Source organism: Simochromis diagramma, unplaced genomic scaffold, assembly GCF_900408965.1.
Source record: "Simochromis diagramma unplaced genomic scaffold, fSimDia1.1 OVJJ01000361.1, whole genome shotgun sequence".
NCBI classification, from domain to species: Eukaryota; Metazoa; Chordata; class Actinopteri; order Cichliformes; family Cichlidae; genus Simochromis; species Simochromis diagramma.
Genome location: NW_024386860.1, coordinates 13,817,693 through 13,831,356, shown reverse-complemented (window position 1 = coordinate 13,831,356; position 13,664 = coordinate 13,817,693).

Below are 13,664 nucleotides of genomic sequence, written 5' to 3'. Positions count from 1 at the left end.
AAAAACACACGAGAAAAAAACTAAAGCTCTCCACCAAGATCCCAAAACGAAGGTGTCTCAAACGAAAATATTAACAAACCCATTCATAGCTATTTACAACAAAACACCAAACTATTTACAACACGGGGGAGATCGCGACCATGACCAACTGACACACAGGGCTTAAATACATAGAAGGAGCAATCAGGGAATGGACCACAGGAGGGAAACACAGCTAGGGCAAATTAGACCTGACGAGACAAGGAAACGTAAACTGAACACACTAAGATAACAACAGACCTTCAAAGTAAAACAGGAAACACATGACAGTCACGCAAAAAACAAAACACTGACAACACCGAAACGTAACAAGCTTTAAAACTCAGGCTTTTTTAGATAGGGCGACCAAACATCTTTTTTTTTGCACTTGTTGAGTTATAAAAGCCTATATTATTTCACCATTCATTAACCGCACAGAGAAAGCATAATTTAAATATAAACCCTAAACCCTAACCTTTAGGCTTTCTTTAAGCAAACAGTATTATTAAAGTTTTATTTATTTATTTATTATTTTGTTTTTGTCATTTAAAATGCACAGGTATGCCCAGCTAAAGAGTAAAAAAGGATCACTGTTTTGACAGTTGGCAACACTGACCTGACAGGAGCAGAATTAGATGCATGATCCTTGCCGTACTTGTCAATTTGTGGCAAATATGGGAGAGCTGGAGAGCCCTCAGTGTCTGTCTAGGATGGATGTGCCAGAGTGATATCACTTGCTCCTTTCTACTTTTTTTAAATATGAACTGTGATTCCCATATGCCGGTCATGCAAATGCTTCCCACTCAGAATGCAAAACAGCATTAGTCCGTGTTTACTGGAGTTAGTCACAGCATTATAAGGAAAACACTTTATAGTAATTCTTTTTTAAAATGATCATGTTGTAATCCTTTACCCTTGTAATTATATTTCCAAACATTACAAACAAAATTATTTCATATTTGCAGAGTTCCATCATTTTCTGCTGCCAAGGTGCCTCCCACAGCTCCTGAGTGCTGAGTCCCGACTGCTGAGCTGTACTCTGCAGTACAGTCACATGTTAGCAGGGTGAACAGCAGTGGACCAAGCACACAGCCCTGCCACGATCCTGTACTCACTCTGAGGACTTTGGAGGTGGTATTTCCTATGAAGAAAGACCTGGGGTCTGTCAGTTAGGAAGTCAAAGATCCAATTGCAGAGAGTGGTGTTTATTCCTAGTAGGTCCAACTTCTTTACCAGCTTCTGGGGAATGACTGTGTTGAATGCTGAGCTGAAGTCAATAAACCGCATTCTGACATAAGTGTCCTTTTTGTCGAGATGGGAGAGAGAAAGGTGAAGAGCAGACAAGATGGCATCATTTGTGGAGCAGTTTGAGCAGTAAGCAAACTGTAACGGGTCCAGATTCTGTGGAAGCTGAGTTATTATGTGCCTCAACACCAGCCTCTCAAAGCACTTTGTGATGATGGGCGTAAGTGCCACCAGCCAGTAGTCATTGAGGCAGGACACAGTGGACTTTGGCACTGGGATGATTTTTGTGGTTTTGAGGCATGCAGGTACCACAGCTGAGCTAAGTGTTGTATTTAAGATGTCCGAGAAGATGCCTGCGAGCTGGTCAGCACACTCCCGAAGCACCTGGCCAGATATGTTGTCAGGTCCTGCAGCCCTTCATGGGTTTACTCTGCGAATTGCTATCCTGACATCTGCTGTGGACAGGCAGAGTACTTGGTCTGTGGGGGAGGGGGGCATTTTCTTGCTGGCTCTCTGCCTCAAAATGTGCAAATAAGTCCTTTAGTTTGTCAGGCAGGGAGGGATCACTGCTGCATGCCAGAGGTGTTGTATTGTAGCCTGTGATTGTTTGCCCTGCCTCATGCACCATCTGTCCTTTGAACTTGTGAAGTGTGTATTGATCTTTTCTGCATACTCCCACTTTGCCTCTAATGGCCTGTGACAGGTCTGCTCTGGCTGTAGTGTAAGCTTCTCTATTGTTGGAATTAAATTCAGAATCTGTGATTTTCATAGGGTTGGGTAGCTTTGCAGAGAACCAGGGTTTATGGTTTGCATAGGTGATGATGGTCTTGGAGACAGTGACATCCTCAATTCTTTTTCTGATGTAGCTGGTCACTAAGGTTGTGTACTGTAGCAGCTTCTCTAACATATCCCAGTCTGTGCATTCAAAGCAATCTTGCAGAAACGGTGTGGTCCCCTCTGGTCATGTTCTCACCTCTCTGAAAGTTGGTCTGATCTTTTTAGATCAAGATTAGTTGTGATGTTGCAGAGACTGGAACTCCTTTCAGGGCTTCTCCAGAGGCTGCGCTTGTGATTTCAGCTAGTTTTGGACACCTGGAGGCTACAGAGCCTACACACCTCGCACAGCCTGTTTCAGCTTGGTGCTCTGATGAGCCAACCCAGCCTTCTCCATCATCGGCTGAGTGCTCAGGTGAGTTCACTCAGCCATTTATGGACCTCATTTCGCGGGCACCGCCTGAACAGACTGACTGCACTGTGCAGCCCCAGCCGCTGCATTCTGAGCCGGCTGTTTGCCCTGCGCAGCTACAGTTAGCCTCATCTAAGCCAGAGGTCCCCACACCTGCTGGACCTGCTTCAGCTCAGCCAGAGGTCATCACATCGGCTGGTGCTGCTTTGCCTCTGCCAGTTGTCTCCACACTTGCTCAACAGCTCACAGCTGCCACGCTACCACAATCTCCACAATTATTCTATTATTAATTTAGGCTTTACCTAATATTTATTGATTTTATTCTTATTAATTTTTTAATCTTCTTACTCTATTTATATTTATATTTATATTCTATCCCGTTCTTATTTATTTTATCGTTTTACCCTGTACATATCCTATTGTGTCATATCTCCAGTGTTTCCTCGGAGGGCGCTCTCTGCACCGGGGCTGTGATCGACCGTGGCTGCTGGGGCTCTGGGGGTCCTCTCAGCCTGGTTGGGGGGCTTCTTTGCCTCCCTCCTGCTGTGTGCCCAGCCCGGAGGCTGCGGTCTGTGACCGGCTCCCGGTGCAGACGGCTCCCTGTTATAGTGTTTCCTCACTTGGCACATGCGTACCCAGCCCAATTTTACTCTTTAAGTGTGTGTGTGTGTGTGGGGGGGGGATATGTGTGTATTCACATTGTTTATGTTAATGAGAGTGTGGGGAGTGAGTTGGAGGGTGGGGTGGGCTGCTTTTAACCATGTAAAGCACTTTGTGCTACATTTTTTTTGTATGAAAAGTGCTTTATAAATAAAGATTGATTGATTGATTGATTGATTGAATCACCATCGTCTGTGGCAGCTACGCCGCCCTCAGCTCTACCATCTGCACTACCTGAGGCTTTTACATCACCAGCAGGCCCAACCACTGTCCTACCCGAGCCAGAGGTCCATTTGGACTCACTCTACCCATGTCAGACGTCAGCATGCCTGGGGGACCCGCTCAGTCCAAGCCGGATGTCAGCGCATCGAGGGTCTGTGAGCCGCCCGGACCTGCCACACCTGCCCTTGAGGTCATCGCGCCACCTTGTCCTGCTTTGTCTGACCCTGCACGCCGGCTGTCTGCCAAGCTGCCTGTGAGTTTTCTGGCACGTCCGTGTCCAGCACATCTAGTATGGCCTGCACGTCCATGTTCAAGGTTCAAGGTTCAAGGTTCTTTATTTGTCACATGCATAGTTATACAAGTATAACACACAGTGAAATGTAGCCTGACACGCTCCTCGACATGTGCAAAAAAATTGGGGGGGGGGGGGGGGGGGGGGGGGTGTAGAGGAAAAACATTATATATATATATATATATATGTAGTATATACATTGGGTGAATGTGCAGTAGTAGCAGCAAGCAGGTGAATTCTGTACATTAATATGAATAGACATCTGACTATTTTACAGGATAGACAATATAAACATATTTAAAATTAAAGGAATTGAAATGTACATTGTGCCTTGGTTTAGTGTCTGGAAGAGTCCTGACTCAGTCAATTATAGATGATGTGAGAGGGCGGGTGTGTGTGTTTAGGGCACGGATGGCTTGGGGATAGAAGCTCCTCTTGAGTCTCTCTGTCCTTGCCCGGAAGATGCGGAACCTTCTACCAGATTGCAGAAGTTGGAACAGTTTGTTGCCAGGATGGGACGGGTCCTTCAGTATCTGCGCTGCTCTAGTCCGGCATCTCCTGGTGTAGGTGTCCTGAAGCGGGGGGAGAGCAATCCTGCAGCAGCGTTCTGCTGTACGGATCACTCTCTGGAGAGCTTTTTGGTCCTTCACACAGCTGTTCCCGAACCACGATGTCATGTTCTGTGTGAAGATGCTCTCCACAGCGCCTGTATAGAAAATCCTGAGGATCTTTGGAGAGACCCTGAACTTCCTCAGTTGTCGTAGGTGATACAGGCGCTGCCTAGCCTTTTTGGTCTGGACCTGAATGTGGGCAGCCCATGTCAGGTCTGAGGAGATGTGGACACCAAGATATTTGAAGGACTGCACCCTCTCCACTGGAGCTCCATTGATGATGATGGGCTTGTAGTCTCTGTGCTGACCCCTTCTGAAGTCCACCACCAGCTCCTTGGTCTTGCTGACGTTCAGCTGGAGGTGGTTGTCCTGGCACCACGATGCCAGATTCTTCACTTCATCCATGTAGGCCGCCTCATCGTTGTTGGAGATGGCACCCAACACCACTGTGTCGTCAGCAAACTTCACAATGGTGTTGGAGCCATGGGTGGCCACACAGTCTGAAGTGTAGAGGGAGTAGAGCAGTGGCGAGAGGACACATCCCTGAGGTGCTCCTGTGTTGATGGTGATGCTGTTGGAGAAGCACCTGCCCACCCTCACCACCTGAGTTCTGCCAGTGAGGAAGTCCAACACCCATGCACACAGACGGCTGTTAAGTCCCAGATCCCTCAGCTTTGTGAACAGTCTGCAGGGCACTATTGTGTTAAACGCTGAACTGTAATCAACAAACAGCATTCGCACATAGTTACCCTGTTTCTTGTCCACATGGCTGAGAGTGGTGTGTAGGACTTGGGCGATGGCATCCTCTGTGGATCTGTTGGATCTGTAGGCGAACTGCAGCGGATCTGTGGTGTCTGGGATGGAGGAGGAGATGATGTTCTTCAGCAGCCTCTCAAACACCTTCATTACTACCGAGGTCAGTGCAACTGGCCGGTAATCGTTCAGGGATGAGGGTTTGCTGTTCTTGGGCACAGGGATGATGGTGGATCTTTTGAAGCATGTGGGGACCACAGACTTTGCCAGGGACTCGTTGAAGATGTAAGTGAACACACCTGCTAGCTGGTCAGCACAGCAGCGCAGCAGACGGCCGGTGATGCCGTCTGGCCCCGCCACTTTCCTTGTGTTCACTCTCCTCAGTGCCGCTCGGATGTCACGCTCCGCGATGCTGGTCACCGGTCTCTCGCTGATGACGTCACTGTCCTCGGTAGTCAGGCGGTAGATAGCATTAGCCGCCTGGCTAACCTCGAAACGGGCGTGATGCCAGGAGCATTTCTACTCTCTCCAGCGGCTGCTCGCCACATCTGGAGTTCCTGAGTATTAAGTGCCGCCCTTTCTATCTGCCCCGTGAGTTCACCTCGGTCATCGCCACGGCGGTCTACATCCCACCCCAAGCGGACACAGGTATGGCTTTGTCCGAATTACATGATGTGCTGAGCTCGCTTCAAATCAAGGACCCGGGCGCAGCCCTCATTGTAGCAGGAGACTTTAACAAAGCGAACCTCAGACAAGTCATGCCAAACTTTTACCAGCATGTCTCGTGTCCAATGAGAGGGGGTCGAATTTTGGATCACTGCTACACGCCATACAAGCAGGGCTACAAAGCTGTCTCACACCCGGCTTTTGGGAAGTCTGACCACAACGCCATCTTCCTCATCCCCCAGTATAAACAAAGCATACGGAGGGAAGAAGTAACCACGAGGGTGGTAAAACGGTGGACTGCCCAATCAGAAGCTACGCTACAGGACGCACTCAACGACGTCGACTGGGACATGTTCAGAGCATGCGCAGTCGACATCAACGAGTTTACGGAAGTAGCAGTATGCTTCGTCAATATGCTGGCGGAGGAGATTATCCCCACTGCGAGAGTCACCTCATTCCCAAACCAGAAACCGTGGATGGACAGATCGATCCGCACTGCAGTAAACGCCAGGACCGCCTCCTACAACGCGGGTCTCGCCACTGGCGATATGAGCGCCTACAAAGCGGCCTCATACGGCGTGCGGCGTGCGGTGAGAGATGCTAAACGCCGGTACCGGGAACGTGTGGAGTCCCACTTCCACCAGGGCGACACACGGAGTATGTGGCACGGACTACGCACCATTATGGACTACAAAGCCATGTCCAGCACGTCCCAGATCGCCTATTGTGCTGTGTCGCCATCCACCTAAGCTATTTCGTCGCCACCACCGGGTCGGCCACCAGAACCATTTCCCTGCCGACGCCGGACCCGTGGCAGGCCGCCCGAACTGTTTCTTTGCCTCTGCTTGACCCGAGGTTGGTCACCTGAGGGGTCTTGCTTTCGTCACCGCCCACCAAGTTGGCCTCCAGAACTGTTTTGCTGTTGCTGTTTGAATTGCGGTCAGGCCGCGTTTTGTGTTGGACTGTGGCCCTTTTTGTTTTCCTTGGCGTTTTGGGACATAAAATGCAGAACTCAGAAGCAGGTTTGAACGCAAAGCAACTTTATTACAGAACTTTGCAAGAATCCACAGAACCTAAACTAGCCAGAAGCTTGAGCAAATGAACAAAGACATGCAAAACAGACAGAGCACAAACATAGTGTCATGGTACTGGGTCTGCAACCCAGTAGGCTATTTATGTTTCAGATCTTGATTTCATATACTTTGGCTATTGTTATTTCTGGTTTTGGCTATCTTTCCTTTGTGCTTAGTGATTTTAGTTTTTCCTTCCTTTGTATTTTTCTTAGTCTTCCCCTGTTTCTGTTCCTAAGTCAGTCATATCTTTATGTCTCAGTGTCAAGTCCGCGTCTTTGTTAATGTCTCTGGTTTTCTGTTTTACTTTGATTGTCTCATGTCCTGTGTTGAGCGTTTTCAGTTTTGCTTCCCCCTTGACTTGCTATGTCTGATTAGTTCCAGCTGTGTGTCCACCTGTTCCCCATCCTTTTGTCATCCTGCCTGTGTATTTAAGTCCTCCATCTCCCCATTTGCTGTCACAAACAAACAAACAAAACAAAACACAAGGAGCCCAAGAACCGAGATACCGGAATAACTCAAAACAAATCCCACTGGGTCAACCATGAGTCCACTAAGCAAAAAGTTCAGGAAGCCGACCCGGAGGCCGACAGCACAAAAGTCAAACACAAGATACTCAGGGGGCCAGCCACATGAAAGGCAGCGGCAGCGACGTGGGAACAGTTCAGGGGGCCGACCGTGCGGACGGCAACGGTGGCAACACAGACGAGACACATCAGGAGGCCGGCCACGCGGAAGGCAGTGGCGGCAATAAAGCAGGTCTGGAGGCCGGCCGCGAAGCCAGCGGCGGCAACGACCTCGTTCTGGGGGCTGCCCTCGACGGCGAAGACGTCCAACCAAAGGCCTGTAAAGTGGCCGGCAAAGGCGAGGTGTTTCAGGCCGAACTGGGTCGGACGGCGGTGGAGTGGCAGTCGCTGGCGAGGCTGACGCAGAAACAGAAGCTGGACCAGGCGAGGCAGAAGCTGAAGCGGAAGCTGGACCAGGCGTGGATGAAGCTGCTGCTGCTGCAGGCGGTGTGGATGAAGCTGCTGCTGCTGCAGGCGGCGTGGATGAAGCTGCTGCTGCTGCAGGCGGCGTGGATGAAGCTGCTGCTGCGGGCGGTGGTGTCGAGGTCGCAGGTGGTGGAGTGTAGGTTGCAGATGGTGGAGCTGGTGGTGGCTGAACGGTCTCGCCAGAACCGTCAGCAGACATGAGGATGTGCCAGCTGACGAGGCAAGAGGCTGGATGGGCTTCTCGGGCCCTCCAACTGACAAGGCAGGAGGCTAGACGGGCTCCTCGGGCTCCTCGGGCCCTCCAGTGGATACAGGAGGTTGAAGCGGCCCCTTGGACCCTCCAGCGGAGACAGGTTGCTGAACGGGCCCCTTGGACCCTCCAGCGGAGACGAGGACGTGCTGGCCGGGCTCTCCAGAACCCCCAGCGGATGAGGCAGGTGGCGGCGTGGGAGCCGCGGAGTGCTGGATGGACTCATCCGAGCTTCCAGCAGGAGCTGGAAGGGTATAGGGTGTAGAGCCAGAGGGTATAGGGACCCCTGGCTAAATCTGTAGATGACCAGGTGGTGAGTGTGTAGAGGACCAGGTGAGTGAGTGTGTAGAGGACCAGGTGAGTGAGTGTGTAGAGGACCAGGTGAGTGAGTGCGTAGCTGACTAGGGGACTGAATCGCTACAGGTGACACCGGGAGCTGAGCTACAGGGGACACTGGGAGCTGAGCTACTGGATGCTGTACTGAAGTATGAACTGGTGGGAGAGCTGATGCCTGAGCTGCAGTTTGTAGTGGCAGTTGTGGTGAAGGTGGAGTTGATGATGAGTGAATGACTGAGGAGCAGGAGTCTGAACTGGGGACAGCCAGGGAGCTAAACGGGCCTCTGGCTGGGCAGCTAAACGGGCCTCTGGCTGGGCAGCTAAACGGGCCTCTGGCTGGGCAGCTAAACGGGCCTCTGGCTGGGCAGCTAAACGGGCCTCTGGCTGGGCAGCTAAACGGGCTGAAGCTAAGGGCTGGGTGGGTGATTGAGAAAGAGCCAGAGTGTCTGGCTGCAACGACGGTTGTGGTGAAGTTGCAACTTGTGGTTGAGTTAATGATTTCTCAGCCTCGACAATATTGTCACTACATGCCTTAGAATGAGAGTTAATAGTCTAAGAAATAAAATGTTCTGACGTACATTGAACAGTCTCCTGAGTGGGCAATTCGGAAAGTAAAATAGTGTTTGTATCCTTATGGCTGAGGTTAATTTTCTCAGGTTTGGCAGAGGTAAACTGACACAGGGCTAGCAGAGTCAGAGAGGGCAAATGCAGGCTCAGGTGGAGCAGGAAAAACACAGTACCTCTCCAGATTTTGTCTTGAAGGAGTGGGAGAAGTACAGTCAAGATTACTCACAGTGGCAGACTGTTCCAGAGAGAGGCTGGGATGCGGCTGTGGCAAGGAACGACAATGGCGCCGATGCCGCTTCCTCCTGGAAGTGGGGGCGGAGATTTCAGAGGAGATCGGTAATGACAGAGAGGTTGATGCTGACTCCTCACCATCTGACCACATTGCCACAAGGAAAAAAGCCGGTGAACAACAGTCAGAGCCAGGCCTTCTCCTTTCGCTGCAGCAGCAGCAGCGGACCAAGTCCACTGCGATACAGCAGTGGCGAAGCCGGCTCGGTCTCGAGCTTGAATTGCCTCCCGGGCTCGATGCAAACCGAGGTGCTGGAGGACTGGAAATCACAAACACACAGCAAGTTGAAGGTACAACACGACAGGGAACACAGGAAAACACAGGGCTTATATACACAGGGGAGTAATCAGGGAATGGAAAATAGGAGGGAGACACAGCTGGGAGGGTTTGGGCTAACGAGACACGGGGAGCAAAGTTAGACACACTGACATGAGGCACAACCTTTCACAATAAAACAGGAAACAAGAAACAGGCATAGACCAGGCACTAAACCGAACCTATACTAAACAAGAGACACGACCTAAGACCAATTTTATTGTTTATTTTATTTTAGCCTGTTAAATATGGGACAGACTTGACTGGGGAAAAGAAAGGGGAGAAAGAAAGAGGGAAAGAAAAACAGCGGGGAAGAGGAATGGTGATAAAGGGCAAAAAAACAAAAATCAACAAAATAAGCAGACAACAAATACATATATCGATCACCTGGATCACCTGTTGAGAAAGAAAAAAGAGAAAACAAGCAGAAAAAAAGAGCAAATATAATAAACAACATCATTACGATGATCTATGTGAATATAACAGTAAATATTAAACATTATTGTGCAGCACGTAAGATCGACAGCGCACAGTGTGCTTTGAGGTAGGAGCCAAAAAGGGTGTAGTTTGTGTATGTGAGCACCCGTGTGTACACCTGTGAGCATGAACGCGCTTGTATTTAAAAGGTTCCTTCATGTAATGATCTGCTAGAGGATGTGGGGAGCCACAGCCCCGTCCTCCAGGGCTTGAAGCAGGTATGGAGGAGATCAAGACTCCAGACATCCAGAGGCCCTCAGAACACAAGAGACCAAGGAAGACCAACAGAGGGGCAGCTGCGCCACTATTCCAGAAAGAGCTGAAGAGAGCCCCAGATGAGGGGTCACTCAGCAGCCGCGGAGCAGAAGCCAGGGGGGGTTGCAGTGACGTGCCCGTGCTTGGCCCCACAGAGCCCGGGACAGCCCACCCGACCCTACCACAGAGAAAACTGCACCCACCCTGTCATCCACTCATCTTCCAGACTACACAAGACAATATACGCCCAGGCTGAGATCTTCCTCCACCTCTCCTATATCTCCCCCTTCTGCAGAGTGAGTTCCTGAAGAGAGGAGACCTCTTGCAAGATGTAACAGCCTCCCCCACCAGTTGAAGAGCCCCCCAGATGGCTCGATGATGCACTGACAGTACCCTGCGCCAGGGCTGGGCCCTCATACACCCACCCGCCCGCAACCCCGGCGACACAACAACCAGGACCCAAGCCCCCAAGGCCCAGCCAAGGCCCCAGCCCAGAGAAGGAACCCTCCAAGGAAGATGCTCTTGGGGAATCCCCCGACGCCCCAAGCCTGTCCCTACCCCTACACCAATCACAACAGCGAAGGTGGGACCAAACTATGACCCCCCACCCCCACTAGGTGATGGAGCTGATCAAAGGAGCCCAGAGCAATTGATCTGATGTGGTGGCAGAGGCTGTATCAAGACTAATGTAATCTAATAGATAATTTCTATATTGGTTAGAATTAAGATTATTTTTATTTTTCCAGTTCATGAGGACTGTTTGCTTGGCTATGCATAGGGCAGTGAAAACCATATGGGCTATATTCTTTTCTGAAGTGACATTATCTAAGCTGCCCAACAAACACACTAAAGGGGAAACTGGAATGTTAAATTTCAGACATTTTGATAAGTCTTCACATATCTCGCGCCAAAACTTCTGAACTGGTGGACAGAACCAAAGAGCGTGGATATAATTGCCCGGTGAATTGGTTTGGCAGTGTGAGCAGTTGTTGGTAGACGTAAAGCCCATCTTGAACATCCAATGACAGGTATAGTGCACTCTATGTAGTATTTTGTATTGAATTAATTGAAGACTGGGATTTTTAATTAGATGAAAGGTTTTTAAGCAAATCTGAGACCAGAAGTTTTGGTCTAAGTTAACTGATAAATCCGCTTCCCATTTTGCAATAGGAAGTGATATTGATTCATCTGTTTTAGAAAGCATTCTGTATATTTTGGAAAGTAATTTTGGGGTTTTAAGAGTAAGAAATTGAACCACACTTGGTGGTGTTTGTAGTTCAACTTGACCCGGTTTAAATTTCTTTTTTTTTACTATGGATTTAATTTGTTGATATTCTAAAAATCTTTTCTTGTTGATCCCATATTGTGTAACTAGTCTGTCAAATGAAATTAATTCTGTTCCTTCTAACATATGTTCTAAATATTTGATTCCTTTACCACTCCAACCTGGAAAGTTTATCATATTATTGTTTTGTCAGGGTTGTTCCAGATAGGTGTACGTTTGCATGGGATTAATGAAGACGCCGTCAATTTTAGAAACTCCCACCATGCTGCCAGAGAAGAGCTGATGCTGACGCTTTTGAAGCATTCATATCGTTGGATGTTTGAGCTGATAAATGGTAGATCTGAAATCTATAGATTATTGCAAAGTGCTTGTTCTACATCTAGCCAAGGTTCATCTAAGAGGGTATGTCTTAGCCATCCTGAGATAAATTGAAGCCTGTTGGCTAAGACGTAGTGCTGAAAGTTTGGTAGTTCTAATCCTCCTTTATCCTTGGTCTTTTGTAGTGTTTTTAAGCTTATACGTGGGGGTTTATTTTTCCAAAGGAATTTGGACATACATAAATCTAGAGATCTGAACCAATCTTGTGATGGCTTATTTGGGATCATTGAGAATAAATAATTTATTTTTGGTAAGACCATCATTTTTATAGCGGCAACCCTTCCCATGAGTGATATGGGTAGACATTTCCATCTAGCCAGATCACCTTCTACTTTCTTTAAAAGTGGGATATGGTTTAATTTAGTTAGATCTGCAAGCTTGGGAGAAACATTAATACCTAAATATTTTATATTTCCCGATTGCAGTGGTGTAGAAGAAGAATTATGGAAGGAGCCATTAATCGGAAGGACTGTAGATTTTGACCAGTTAATTGACTAATCTGATATTCTTGCAAAAGAGTTTATCAATTCAATCACCCCAGAGATATTGGTTTGTGAGTTTTGGAGAAAAAGTAACACATCATCCGCATAAAGGCTGATTTTATGTTCCACATTCTTGCATTTTATGCCCTCAATTACTGAATTCTGTCTAATTGCTGCTGCTAGTGGTTCAATAAAAATTGCAAACAGTGAAGGGGAGAGTGGGCATCCCTGCCTGGTGCCCCTCAGGAGACAGAAGCTGGAGGATGTTTGGTCATTTGGTTTGACACAAGCTGTTGGGGAATTGTATAATATTTTTACCCAGTTAATGAAAGAGGATCCAAAACCAAATTTGTGTAAAGTTGCACATAGAAATTTCCAGTTAACTCTGTCAAATGCTTTTTCTGCATCTAAAGAAAATATTGGAGTTTCAAGGTTTTTACTGTATGAGTAGTCTATCAAATTAAGTAATCTACGTGTATTTGTTGATGAGTGCCTACCTTTTATGAAACCAGTTTGGTCAGGATGAATTAAGAGGGGGGTTATTTTCTCTAGTCTCTTTGAGAGAGCTTTGCAGATTATTTTAAGTTTCTACATTTATAAGGTCTACATTTATGGAGGTCCACAGGGTCTTATGGAACCCTGTGGACCTCCATAATTAACCTTAGTGTAAAGCGTACTCTTCATTTACATGAACTCATTTGAGTCTATTAGATTGATATTATTCAAACTCCAGTAGTGCTGTACCTATAATACCTACAGCAAGCTCTAATCACTGTAACAAAATGTTATTTTCAGTAGTATTGACCAGTACCTGCACTAACAGGACAAGAACAGTGATTAGTCCTCTGTCAGAGGCCATAAGAAGATCATTTATAACCTTCACTAAAGCTGTATTTGTGATGTGATTAACTCTGAAACCCGACTGAAATCATTCCTCTACAGAGGACCCACCTAAGACAGCTTTGTCAAGTGATGGCTTTGCAAATAACGGTTTAAATACTGCAAGCTTGAAGGCCTGTGATACCTATCATTCAGCAAAGATAGGGTGATCATATTTTACTCACTGCCACGCCATCATCACACAGATCCAACCATTCATACCTGCTGTTAAGACGTAAGAAGCTGTTGCAGTATTCACCAAAAAAATAGGTGTCACTACTAAGACAATATAGAAGAATAGAATAGAATAGAATTCATCTTTATTGTCATTGCACACGCCACAAGTACAAGGCAATGAAATGCATGTCATACTCGCTGATACGAACAAGAAGAAGTCACAACTGGAAGCTTTTTTTTTTGCATCCTTTCTTTCCAC